Genomic DNA, 14483 nt, shown 5'->3' on the forward strand with positions numbered 1-14483 from the left:
TTCACAATGATTATTATCTCTACCACTTTTTTTCAAAAGCCAGAAGCAAAGAATTTTGTATACATTATCTCAGTTAATTCTTATAGATAACACATTAGGTAGCTATCCTTCTTCTCATTTTACAGATAAAAAAATTTTTGAGGTATTGAGATGTTAAGTGACTTGTCCAGAGTCACACAACTGTGTATGACAAAGCCTAGGTTTGAACCCATGTTTATCTTATTCCCAAGTTCATGCTGTTTCTACCCCCTTTTGAGGAGATAGCCAGTACATTAAGTATAAAATGAAGAATACAAGGTCATAATATTTATTTAACTTTTATTTTGCATAAGAAAAATCTCTATAATTCACTGTAGCCAATACTTTGAGAAATGTCTGCTAATTTTCCTGGAGCCTTAGGTTCCTCTGGGATAAGTGCAGAATTGATCAATTTGGCTATTCTATACACAACTTTAGTTTCCTGAAATTTTATCTCAGCACAGAGGTTTTATAGTTTGATGGTTAGTATTTCATGTGGGAACATTTGTTCAGGGTAAGAGGGAAATAAAGTATTGACTGTTTTAGAGTAGCTCTTAGCCACTTTTGAGAGGGGAATAGATAAACAACTTAATGGCACTTTGTTGATTGACTGTTACAGAAGAAAATGCTCTTTCACATGGTAATATACCTAATGTTTCTTTTTGTTTATTTGTTCTACTGTATGCTGCCCCTTTGGTAAGGCCTCTAAATCAGCGGTCCCCAACCTTTTTGGCCCTGTGCACCATGACCGGTGCTCCTGTGAGAATCTAATGCCTGATGATCTGAGGTGGAGCTGAGGCGGTGATGCTAGCGCTGGGGAGCAGCTGCAAATACAGATGATGAAGCTTCCTGGCTCCCCTGCCCGCCATTCACCTCCTCCTGCGTGACGCAGTTCCTGACAGGTCTGCAGCCAGGAGGTTGGGGACCCCTGCTCTTGATCACAGAAGCACAGATTCTTAGAGCTAGAGTAACTTTTATTTTACAAATTAGGATACACATCCAGAGAGGTGGGGCAGTTGTCCAAGGTCATATGGCAAGGTAATGGCAGAACTGGAACTAGAATTCATTTTCTTATAGTCTCTGTCTAGTGTTCTTTCTACCTTAAGAACATCTGCCCAAGAAGTTCAGACTTTTAACAAAAGATGTTTTATAGAGACTAAAATATCAAGTTTATATGCTCCTTATTACTGAAAGGGAACATCTTAAAATAAGTAAAAATCATGTATCTTGGGCATTCTTTGCTGGAAAATTCTTCTCAAATATGAAGCTAATCTAATTGATGTGTTAAAGATAATAATGAAGTTTGAGGTATGGAAGATTATAAGTGGGCAGAAAAACAGAATGTCTTTTGATTTTTTTTTTTTTAAGTATGCTTGAAGATATTTTGTTTCTGTTTGTTTTATGAGCATTTAACTTGACATGGAAAGATTGGCAATGTGGAGTGAAATCCAGGAATGCTTCGTTACTAAGCAACCATTAAAGTATTGTCAGCTTCTTTTTGGTGCCTTAGGGACTGATTTTAGATCTCAGTTCTCAGTTTTCTGCATGCCACCTCTCTTAAGATGGATATCTTCCCTCCCTCTGAGGCAGGTTTTCCTGTTCGGTAATAATAACAGCTTATTTATGATAGCATTTTGATGGCTTCTTCCAACATAGGACTCTAATTTTTTTGTTTAGGTTTGTCACATTATGATAAAAGATTAAATATTGTAGTCACTAGTTTGTGTTTCATTGCCATTCCTGACTGAAGAGTCACAGTCCATGGCATGACTTATTGACTCGTGTTAGGGATCAGTGGGGTAACGAGAAATGTTTTCCTCCCCTGAGACTGTGGTCCGACCTGGGCCACCGTTGCATTCGGAAAGAAGGCAGAAGGTGAAGAGTTAGGCATTCTAGTGGGTAAATACTTGATTTTTGTTTTGTTTTATTTTCTGAGAGTGATTAAACCCTTGAAAGTCTTTTGTATTTGTCAGGACTTAGAACATCTAACACAGTGCTGGATGTACTTGTAGTTGGCATTTAGACTATGATTTACAGTACACATTTAGTTCTGATACTTCTCTGGATTGCTTTGCTTCCTATAATCAAAATATATCGGATTTATTATAGCATCAAGTACAGGGCCGTTTCACGAATTGTAGTAAACTTTACATTTTCCTGTAAGCTTCTCTGATTTGCTTTTACTACATCTTAATGTTGTTAAAGGATTATTTTAAAAGAAACAGAAGTTCATTAACTCATGTCCTTTCTCATATTTAAAAAGGAACCTGGACTTCTGGAGTTTAACTATGGTTGAAATCTTTTATGGAAGATAAATCACGACTTCTGGGTCAAAATCATGGATACTTTCACTTGTATAAGACCCACTGAAATAACAATACAAAAGTACAAAAAGAAATAAACCCGTAACAGCAGATAGAAAAGGGTGAGGGATGATATTACTAATAAAAAAGAGAGTTCAATAAATTTCTAGAAAAGTTAAAGCAAATGGGAACCAATTGCTGAACGAAATGGAGGAGAAGGGAAAGCCTGATGATTCGTAGAAGGGGACTGCCAATGGCCTGGAAACCGCTCTGCCCAGCAGGAACCCCAAGGACGCTCCGAGGGCGGGAGTGAAGATGGGATGGAAAGCAGGGATTCTGTGTGCATTACGTAGGAGATAACGCAGCTTTTGAACCCCTGCCCAATGGAAATCGCAAGCATTTAATGTGCTACTTCCTTTCTCCAGCATTGAAAAAGGAAAAACAAAAACCCCAGTTTGTTTGACTCCAAAGAATTCAGAACATTTGGGGAAATTTAATTCTTTTTGTATTAGATATTGGCCCCTTTTCTTTAGTCTTGATATTTGGGGGATATGAGAGGAGGCCATTCCGTACTTTCCTAGCAGCTTACATTCAAATGAAGCTTGCCAGTAGCCAAGCTTTTCCTTATCTCATACTGAGTTCCCAGATAGGCTTTTAATTCCAGGGAGAGACCTAGTTAGAAAACAGATTTACTTCTACAATAGCAGAAAAAACCCACACCAGATAACCCAGTCTTTATACCTGGGTCACCTGTGCGCGAGGATCATTAGTCATGTGAGAGGAACTTTCAGCATGAAAGGGACCAGAGGAAACAAAAAGAAAACTTGACCCTAGGGGAAACAGATAATCCAGGGAACAGAGGAGAATTTAAAGAAGCGTTCTAATATAGTGAGATTCAAGATAATGCATTCATAGAATTAGTACTGGGTATAATGAAAAGGCAACAGTCTGAGAATGCAAAAATGAGAAGGTTAGAGATTAAGAATGATTGTCAAAAGAAAACATGCCAAAGAAGGATAGAAAATCGAGTTGAAGATATCACCCAAAATGTAGAGCTTTAAGTCGTGAAGATGGAAAATACAAGAGATAAGACGCAGATGATTTCCTTAGCCCACGTCCCCTAGAAAACAGAGCCTGAGACAAAATCTCACCTGCTGATACTTGTTGGGGAGTACAATCTGAAGAAAAGGAGTAAAAGCAAGGAAGAGAGGCTGGCCAGAGCTTTGTGACAGGCGATGCTGACTGACTGCTGTCAGTAGAAGTCTTCAGAGAGGTTGTATAGAATTACTGCTGCTCTGACCAGTCCATCCAAAGAGAGTGTGGCCAGGCGTTTTATCTTCTGGTTTCCTTTTATCTCATGCTCCTCCCGTTTTGGTCAAAGATTACCATACAAACAATGCACCTGACCGCTTCAGTGGCTTGCTTGAGCTTGAGCGGGGCGCGGGGGAGGCGGGAGGCCAGGTCCTACACTCTGTGTACACAGATCTGCAGAGTGACATGTCATCTAAGCCTGGAAAGGTGAGAAGAGTCAGTAACTTCTAATGGTAGCCTCTGGCCTTTTAAGAAACTATTAAAAGAAGGTCACTCCCAAGACCGCCGACTAAGAGAAGGGTAGGGGACTGCTGATTTTATCATAAGCTCTTCTTTTCCCATTTGGTTTGCTGTCATTTATATACCTGTATTTGATAAAATAAAAAATTAAGTTTAAAAAGAGAAAATAAGTTATCCAAAACACCCTAGAAATAAATATCAAAGGTCTCTTAGAATGCATTTGTACAAAAAAAAAAATGAACTTCAAAAATTGAAAGAAAATTTAATTAGTAGTTTACATCGGGATAATTTTTTTTAAGAAAACTGTTCTCTGTTCCCACCCGTTCTTGCCTCACTCCCCAGTATCATACAGTCCCTGGAGTGTTCTTCTCTTCCCCCATGCCCATCGCCAGGCTCTGCTAATTCTCCCTTTGGATTGTCTCTGGCACTTATCCCCTAGTCCACTTCCTCTGCCTCTTGAAGTTCATAGTCATCAAGTCCTTTCAGAGTCTGTAGTATCCTTCGAACAGATCTCTTTGTCTTCCCTTCGTCTCACTTTTGTTTTCCCCATGCTGAGTTTTTCTCTCTTCCTGTACTAGACTTGTTTATAACTTTTAAAAATAATAACAAAATTCCGTAGATATATATTTATATTCTCTACTAGGTCGTACATATTTCTTTCTTTTTCTTTCTTTCTTTCTTTTTCATTTAACAGATACTTTTTGGGTGCTTTTAAGGCAGTCACTGGGGTTACAAAGATGAATTAGACCTGCACAATTGCCGGCCCTCAGAGAGTCCATGTTCTGCAGAGCAACGGATGTATAAACAAATAATTGTAATAGAATAGAAGTGCTATACTGGAGTATTAGGTGAGTATGTATGAGTTAGCCAGATGGGTAGGAAGGAGAAAGGCTTTCTAAGCGGAAAGAATAGATGCAAAAAGCTGGAGGGTGAAGCAGCACAAGGGGTCTTCCAGGATTTGATACGCGTGAGAGTACCACCTGGGCCAAGCCACTGTCGTCTCTCGGTTGGGTTATTATGATAGCCTCCTGGCTGGTCTACCTTTTTCTGCCTTTGCTGAGTGATTCATTGAAAAACCTAAATCTGACCACGGCTCTTCTCTGCTGGGAACTCACTGGAGACTAAAAGCCAAATCCCCGCAGGAGCCTTAAGCTTTACAAGACATCATTCTTTCCCCATTGCCACCTTCTCCACCTCCTGCTGCTCTGTTCCTTGCTTGTTCCACTTCAATCACACGGGCCACCTTGTTCCTGGAATAAGCTGAGCATGTTTTCACATCCGAGGCTCTGCATTTGGATTCTCTTTGTGTGGCGTGCTCTTCCCTCAGGTAGACCCATGGCTTGCTCCCTAAGTTTCTTTAGGCTCAAATGTCACCTTCCGTGACCACTCTCTACGAAATAGCGGTCAGCGGTCCTCTATCCCTCCGACCGCTGTACTTGCGTATCCTTTCTTTCTTTCTTTCTTTTTCTCCATAGCACACCGTCTGTTTCTTGTTTTGCTTGCCTGTTTAGTATTTGTCTCTTCCTACTAGAATACAAACTCCGTAAGGGCAGGAACTTTGTCTTTTTAATCACTGTTGTTTCCCCAGCATCTAGAACAGTGTCTAATACGTGATAAGTACTCAATAAATATTCAGTGACAAGAATTAAAGCTGAATAGATGAAAGAAGCAAAGGGCATGACTTCCATTCACAGGCGTTTGGGCTTGAGACTGTAGGCAGTGAGGAGACTAGGATTTTAAGAGAATTAGCAATATTTAGATTTATTTTAGAAAGATCATTCTAGCAACTCCTTGGAAAGTCGATTAGGTTGAAGTTAAGTTAGAAGAAAGGGGAACTATTAAAAAAAAACAAGAATACTCGAGATAGCCTGGGCGAGAGTTGGTGAAAGCAGAGACTCATCTTTTTCCGTTTCCCACAGTACATAATGTGGACTCTCCCATGTAGACTTTCAGTTAATGTATGTAGTAATAGAACTGTAATAACTCCTTTTCTGTGATAAATATTTATGAATGATTATGCTGTGATAAGCTTTCTGCAGAGTTCTTAAAGCTATTAAGAAAAAGGTTTCTGTCTTTTTTACAGACTTTCAACTTTAAAAGCAGATATTCAACTACCTGGCTAATTCAGTTTAGCAAGCATTTTTCTAAAGATCGGTTTCTATGTGCTTATCATTTGGTGAGCAAGTGTATAATTCAGTCCCTGATCTGCTTAGGAGCTTTGTTTGTGGAAAGAATAGAGGAAATGTAAACCGTCATGTAACTGTGGTTCCAGACAAAATGCAGTTTTGTTCTGGGATGGGTATATGGAAACATTTCGTCTGTTACTATTGTATATCATATGAATCATTTATTTTTAAGATATGGACTTTTAATAGACATCTAATGCAAAATCTATGAAGAATACTTAAAACGATTTTATGATTCAAGAGACACTACAAAATCTTGCTAACGTTTTATTCTGAAACTACGTTATGGCTATATTCATAGATATTCCAGTTTAACATATAGAAAATGCAAACTTAATTGTCTATGAAGATAAAGAATAAATTAATTTAAATCATAGTGAAAAGTTTAAGAAAAAAGAGTAATCACGCATTGTAAAATCAACAATTACATTGAATAGAACAGGCAACCAGTCATTTACGGTGTGGGGGGCCTTCCATTTCCAAGGAAGCAAGTAGCTGACCCAGAGTATCTCCCATCTCTTGTTGCCAGTAGAAGGCGTGATTCAGGGATGTTTGAGGTTCTAAATACTGCTTTAAGGAGATACAGAAGAAAGAGCTTTTAAGAGGTTGGCGACATTAAGACTATTACAGGGTTTGTCATTTTAAACCTAATAGACTATTGGTTTGAATGACTTTGTTCTGAAATATTTATTTTTCTGTTTAAATATTCATTGCTTTGAGATGGCAGAACTCAGCCTCAGGGGAGAGTTTGGGCTGGCTTTTCTCCATGAGTAATTTGAAAGAGGGGTGGGTGGGTGTGTGTGTTGAAGACAAGTGATTGGCTGGCGAGTTTGTAGTGTTGTTGGCCAAACCTATACCTGTTCTTAGACTTGCATATGCCAGATGCTATAATTCATTTTTATTCTAAGCATGAAGTTAAAGTATATTGTATTTCCTGATTTATTTATCATGTTTGTAAGGGCACTTAGTTCTCCTGCACTGCATCTCCCCATCATGTGGCTGTTGCACACTCAGACTTTGGGTCCTGGTCCTTCAGTTAGGCTTGCATTGCACTAGGTTTGCATTTTTGAAAAAAACTTGGCGTTTATTTTCATCCGTGGGTTCCATATAAGAGGGCAGTCCTCCACTTTCAGGTAAGTTACATTTGTGGTCCCTGGTACTTGCCTTTCATAACCTATTTCCTCTCTAATCTCTGCCCTTCTTCTAGGGGTGTAGATATTTCAGAGCATTTTCTGGAGGCATCTGCTGTCACCATGATTCTCTCCCACTCTGCTCAGCCAAAAGCCTCTAAAGCAGTCTTTCTCAGGGTGATACCCAAGCCACTTGCCTGTACCCAGAGTGCAGGACCCTGCTCTAACTCACTGAATCATAGTCTGTTGGGAAAAGATCTTGATTTAAAAATAAAAAAAGTTCTCAGAGTGCACAATAAAATGAGACTCTGCTCTCAAGGAACCAGGTAAAAGATGAGTGTGGGTCTGGGGGTGCTGGGTGTAGTGGCCGTGGGTCCATACCACATGGGGTTGGTGGTCTTCTTGAGACCGCAGCAGGATTAGATATGTTCCTAGACTCCTTTCGTGGAATCAGACAATACTTTTCCTTAAAATGATATTTCAATTGGTGATTTGGCTTTTTAGTACTATATTCATTATCATATAATTAGATCTGTTTTTGTGAGCTTCCTTAGGATCCCAGCCATCAACCTAAGTTACAAACAGCCAAACAAAAAATAAACTGTTGGAATCTACGGCCAGGCCACCCTGAACAAGCCCCATCCTGTCTGATCTCAGAAGCTAAGCAGGGTCGGGCCTGGTTAGTACTTGGATGGGAGACCACCTAGAAGACCAGGTGCTGTAGGCGTAAAAAAAGATAAGAAATAAGGGATTGTAAACTGACAAGGTCCTTGCAATCTGTGAGGTCAACCAAGGCTTGCCTCGCCTAAAAAAAAAGTGGGTGGCGGTGGGGAGATGAACCTTTGGAATTCAGCCTGAACATACAAACTGGCGACTGCAAGGAAACTTCATGTATAGGTTTTTCCTCCCAATTTCTAATGTACCTACAGATTGTCTGACATCTTATGGCTCTGGATATAATTTATGTTCACTGTGAAAGAGAAAATATATTTATCTAGTTTACTTTTGCTGCTATTAAATTTAAGTATATTGGTAAATTGAGAATCTAGAATAAATTTCACTTTCTGTCTAGTATCATTTTACTTTGTACATGTTTATCTATTTTACTTCTCTGGGTTTTCTTCTTGGTCTGTCATTCTTCTAAATAGTTTTTTAAAATACTTTAATTGATTCTAAATAATCTTAAATCCACTGTTCCGTCCTTATCTTTCTATGATAAAAGTTATTATAGCACTTTTTTTCCCTTTGGTCACAGATATCTGGGCAGAAGTCACTGCTTTTTAGCACAAGAGCTGTGAAGATTGAGAGGCCTTTCCTTAGGCCCTCGCCACTGAAAGCTTTTTGTAAATTCTGAAAAAAACAGGCAGAGTATGGAATTTGAGCCTATCTGAGCAAATCTCAAGGGATAAAAATGATATAATTTAGTAAGTGCTTAAATACAAAAATATTTCCTTTCTGTTTCAAAAAAATGGAGAATTAATTTCCATTTATCTACAGCATTAGGAAAATGACGGGTGAAATTGGCAGTTGGTGATGAACTGGTAAGAAGATGCTCTACCTGAATAGCAAAGTGATTCTTTTTATGATGGTGCAAATAAAGTTAATATTGATCTCTTTCTATTGGTGATTCATTCTGACCATAGATATAATATGGGAAGTGGGAAACTTTTAAGATAGGATTTGCAGCCTTTTAACTAGAAACAGCACAGTAGCTGATTAGATATAAAAGTGAGATGCAGGATTACCAAACCAAAAAAAATTGAATGATAAGGAAAAATAAAAGGGAAGATAAACAAATAAAAACACCCTTCTCTCTCCAAGATTATATAGATTTTAATTCCTCTGGAAAAATGAAGAGTGTTACATTTGGGGCCATTCTATGTTCCCTTATAGTATTTTATGCTTAGCTTTATTTGTAGCTAATAACAACATTGATGTAATTATTAGTTGGTGTGCCTTGCTCACCTTTTAAATTTGATCCTACAAAAGCAAAGTCATATTTGTTGCCCTGTGTCTCCTTCCCTCCTACAACCAGCATGTTGTAAATGCTTAAATGTCAGTAAATAATTGATTCAAATAATACTCAGAAAAATTAAGTAGGAACAGAGGCTGTGTGCTTGAGAAACAATAACAAAACAGGCTCATATACTTCAAGTAGTATGACTTGTAAATAATGAGAAAACTTTTCTTTAAAGAGTGAATAAAGGTGAGTTCATAAGTCCTGAAAAGTGACTCTGCAACTATAATAAATCTTGAAAAGTCATCTTGGTCTGCCCGTTCCCTGTAACTGGTTGGTTGCCAGATTCTTTAAATTCCACGCACAACATCCCTTGATTCCATTTTCTTTGCCCAGCTACACTCGTTTAAGCCCAGGTGTCTTCTCCACTCGTTCCAAAGCCTCCTTTTTCTGACTCCTGATTGCCCCCCACTGGTGTATCCCACGTGCTATTAACATTGCATAAGCTGTGATTCGGTTATTCCCCTATTTTGATTTTGCTTCTTTATCACCAAGAAATAGTAGTTAAATTCATCAATATCTAACTGATTTGGATATTAGGATACTCAATATAGAGAGCAAAATATCATAAAGGATAAAGGAGAGGTTTCAAGTGAGTCTGGTTGGCTGGGGAAAATGGTTAACTCAATCAGCAGAAATATGGAAAAGGTTAAAAAATTACTTTTTAGACATAACAATTTGTAATGTTAGTGGGACACCGAGGGTGGAAGGGTTCAGTTCGAGCTGGAAATAAGCACCTAGAAGAACTGGGAGGAAAGAAACCTAATTTAGTAGAGTGACTGGCACCGTGTTAATGCGTTTGACTTGCTCTCAGTTCTCACAACATCCATATGATGTAAACAGTCCATTTTGCAGATGGAAAAACAGGCTAGAAAGGGTTAAGTAATTCATCCATATCTGGCGAGAGGTACAGTTGAGACTTAAAGTCAGGTCTGCCTTTCAGGCTCATGCTCTTTTTTTACTCTGCCTCCCATGAAGGTTTGGGAGAAAGGACATGCATAGACCTAAAAAATATTTGGGAGTCACTCAGGTAGGTAATGGTTGAAGCTCTGAGATTGCTGTGGGAGAGGGAATAGACCAATAAAAGGATTGATACTTGGTCCTTGGGTTATACCTTTTTTCTGTTAGATGAGACTTTACTGTGATAATATCCTTGAATTTAGAATGAAAACATTTAGCATATTTCACATTGTATACCAAAAGACCATATATGATAATGTATCTGTTGCCTCTGTTACTACACATAATTTAAAGGAAAAAGACACCTGTGGCTGTCCTCATACTGTAACAGCAGAGTGTCTCTCATTAGTTGCAACAGAGACTGTATGGCCTGCAAGGCCTAAAATACCACTATCTGGCCCTTTACAAAAAGAGTGCTGACCCCTGCTTTCTACCATACTTCCTTTCTAGGAATAGCATCACGGACCAAGGGATTATTTGACTTGATCCTTGATGGCCAGCTAAGTTTTTCATTATACATGAGTATTCTTGGTAGGGGATGCAGCATGAGGAATGACATTGATCCCTGCTGTGACAGCCTGGCTGTGATTTGGGAATAGTGAATAGTCTAGATTCACTGTGATACAGAATTAGAGTTAGGGGTTGTATATGATAGGACCAGTGGGGAAGGGGAAATGATAAAAGACCCCACTGGAGATGCCACGTAGAGTAAGTGGCCTTAGAATTGGCTTGGATTTGGATTTGAGTCTGCTCATGCCAGTTATTAGCTTGATTGCTTTTGATAAGATACTTAACCTTTTAAAATGTCAGTTCCCTTATCTGTAAAAAGACGAATGAGAATACCTACTTTATAGGGTTGTGAGAATTTAATGAATGAATGCATATAAAGTGTTAGTGTATTGCTAGATATATAATAAGCTGCTAATACAGGTAAGGGAGGGGGTCTAGAGGCGTCGAGAATGTATTTAGTAGGCAGTAGTGAACCTTTGTGACACCAAGTTGGTACTCATACAGATTACTCTGAATTGTTTTTGCATAATTCCAGTAACCTCCCTAATGTGACTGTAAACTCCTGAGAGGCATATTTCTTTTTTTATGATGTCTTCAGTGCCTACGACAGTTGTAGAGCCATAGTAGGTATTTGGTTGATAATTCATTTTCTCAGATGAGATATCCTTAAGCTGCTTATTAGCCAGTGCTATTAAAAACAAAACATTTTCATACCAAGTACAGAGGTAAATTCTTGCCTAGAAATAATCATATAAACAGTCATGTCATCGTTTTTCTGGGAGCTATAGTACTTCTCTTCTAAACTTATAACTCTGGAATATGGCCTGGAAATTTAACAGAAATCAACAACCATTTAACATTTTTTGATAATAATAAATACTTAGGGAAATTTTCAGACATCGCAGAGTATATGAGATAAAATATGAAATCACTCCTATCCCAATTTCATTCTCTTAGTACATCAATATAATGGTTTTTGTTTAACAAAACTAAAAAGGCATTCCTATAAATAACAAAATAATCTGCCAGGCGTTTCTTCTTGAACTCCTACCAGAGGCTTACGTTTCCCCTCTTTTTGGGAAGCAGTTCGGCCTCAGCCCGTCTTGCATCTCTTTGAAACGTGTAAGCGCCAAGGCTACAAGTGGATCCTATAGAATGTTTTTATCTTTCTTCCCCTATCTCCCACTGCTAATTGTGTTTATTCAGGTGACTGAGCCAGCTTTGCCAAGACTACCCCCGTGGGAAAGTTAATACTGTGCGTGGTGTGCCAGGGGATCGTTCCCAGCAGGGCCGAGGTGCAGAGTGGAAGCTGGTATGAGAGACAAGTCTGAGGAGCCAAGGCAGAGCAGAGCGTTCGAAGTCCCCTTTGCCATGTCATTCGTAACTGAGAAAGAGTGTCTTTGAGCCTTTACTGGTTATTCAGTGGACCCTCCGTGTGCCCTGTAAGATTATATTTATGCCTGGAGTTGGAGTGCAGATCTGTGGAGAGCTTTGGTGCCCTTATTTCTCTTTCCCTTGCTAATCCACCTGAATTTGAATTTTCTCTTTCATATCTGTCTTCAGGCCAGTAAATCCTGCGAGAGCTTCTGAAGTGGCATGCTTCATGTAGGTAGGTGGGTAGATAGAGGGGTAGGTAGATATGTAGGTAGGTCAATAGAAATATAGCACTGAATAATTTGAAGGAGAAGGGAGAGAATTATTTTATTTCCCTCTTAGGACACCTAAATAGCTCCAGAAAAATCATCTAAAATACCCCAACCTGGAGATAATGAAAAGAACTTAAGCAGCGATGGGTGGCAAAGGTAGACTTTTTCCCTGAAAAATTACGGGTAAGAATTTAAGGTTTTCATGGCATAATTTCTAAGAACTAAACAAAAGGAAGATTTTGATGTAAAGCAATCCGTAGTACTATGTGGAAATGATTCTTGGATGCCGAAAGCAGATGAATTTTGATGCTATATAACCTTAAAATGAAAGAATGTCATGAGTCTGTATCTCTAGGTAATGCCACTGTCATTTTCTTAAGAATAGCAGTAATTCAGTGCTTCCTCTTACTGATTACATTTTTGCCATTCTCTTTTAAAAATACTTTGTAGGCTTTATTACAAAAGTAATACATGCTTATTATTAGGAGCAACAGGGAACTTGGGGATTTTGAATAGATACGTTCGCTCTGTTGATTGTGGTGATGATTTCATGTGTGTATACGTACATATGTCAAACTTACCAGAGTGAACGCTAAATAAATAGATGCAGGCTGTTGTATGTCAGTTATACCTCAAAAAACTTTATTTTTTTTTTATTGTTGTTGGTTTGATGACTAAAAAAATTGCACTTATTTTGCTGTTAATATATATTTCCACTTGTTAGTGAGATTGAGCATTTTTATCATATCAGCCATCTTTAGCTCATCTTTTGCGAATTATTCAGTGTGCATTTTTCTGTTGTGTGTTTCTTGTCAATTCGCGTGACTTGTTCTTGCATTAGTGATTAGTGTGTCTGTCTTACTCTTGCAAATATTTTCCCCAGTTGGCTTTACTTTTGACTTTCAAGTCCAATTCTCTCCCTTTCTTTTCCCCTCCCTCTCTTCTTTCCTTACTTTCTAGCCAAACCTGCCATTTTTTTTTCACTTTCTGGTTTTTAGGTTTCCTGTCTCACTTAAAAATTCTCCACACCCTAGTTATACTCCCAAGTTTTTTTATATTTTCATAGTTTTAGTTGTTATATAAGATTTTATTCCTTCTGGAATTTTTTTGAGTATGAGCTGAGGGGCTCATTTTGTTTCTGGTGGGTAGGCAACTTTTACAAATATCATATGATAAATAAACCATCCTCCCCCACACACACTGAGTCAAAATGCCACCTTTATCTTCTATTGAATTTCCATATAAACTTGAAGCTGTTTTAAGATCATCAGTGTTGCATTAATCACTTTATATATTCTCACATAGTTTTATGGCATTTTAATATATGGTAGCACATTCCCCATTTCATGGTTTTTCTTTTTCCAAACGTTATCAGTCGTTTTTCATAAGCAAATTAGAAAGTATTTAGTCCTGTTTCCTTCCCCAGACACTATTCGCTTCTGATTGGAAATGGCATTAGGTATACATTTTATTTTGGGAAGGATTAACAATTTTATGTTAAGTATTCCTCCAGAAGCACACTATATCTATTTAGGTCTAGTTTTATATTATATATCGTATGTTTTATAAGTTTTGTTATACCTTTGAATTACTGGTTGCTGCTAGTTTGAATATAGTTATGTATAAATCTGACATTTTTCTTATTAGGTCTACTAGTCTGTAGTCAATTCTTTTGGCTTTTCTAAGTATATAGCCATATCTGTAAGGATAACTTGTCTCATTTTTATCATTTTATTTTTATTGTCTTATTGTACATATTAGTATTAATAGTGATAAGTGAAATTATCTTCTGCTTTTTAATAATAATGACAAGTATTTCCAAATTTAACAGGTTTTTTGTCTTATTTTTTGTTATAATTAACATACAACACATACTTTCCAATTATTTAGTTTAATGAATTTTAACAATTTGATACCACGACCCATAACAAGATATATAACATTTCTATCATCCCAGAATGTTTCATAGTACCAATTCCATCAATGCAACACCCCTAAAAAAAACCAGACAACTACTTCACTTCTATTACCATAGATTTGTTTTTCCTATTCTTACTATTCTTATACTTCATATGAATGGAATTATACAGTCAGTATGTGTGGGGTTTTTTTTGTTTGTTTGTTTGTTTGTTTGTTTTTTTTTGCCAGGTCTGGCTTCTTTC

The 14483-nt window shown here is 37.8% G+C and overlaps 1 protein-coding gene and 1 pseudogene across 21 annotated transcripts in view; both read left to right on the forward strand.

The window, feature by feature from the left end:
• Nucleotides 1-14483, forward strand: part of RBFOX2 (RNA binding fox-1 homolog 2) — a 237587-nt gene that overhangs the window by 169750 nt on the left and 53354 nt on the right. The window lies entirely within an intron of this gene.
• Nucleotides 7798-7915, forward strand: LOC120615256 (uncharacterized; annotated as a pseudogene).

Source organism: Pteropus medius, unplaced genomic scaffold (genome assembly GCF_902729225.1).
Source record: "Pteropus medius unplaced genomic scaffold, Ma_sr-lr_union100, whole genome shotgun sequence".
Classification (NCBI taxonomy): Eukaryota; Metazoa; Chordata; class Mammalia; order Chiroptera; family Pteropodidae; genus Pteropus; species Pteropus medius.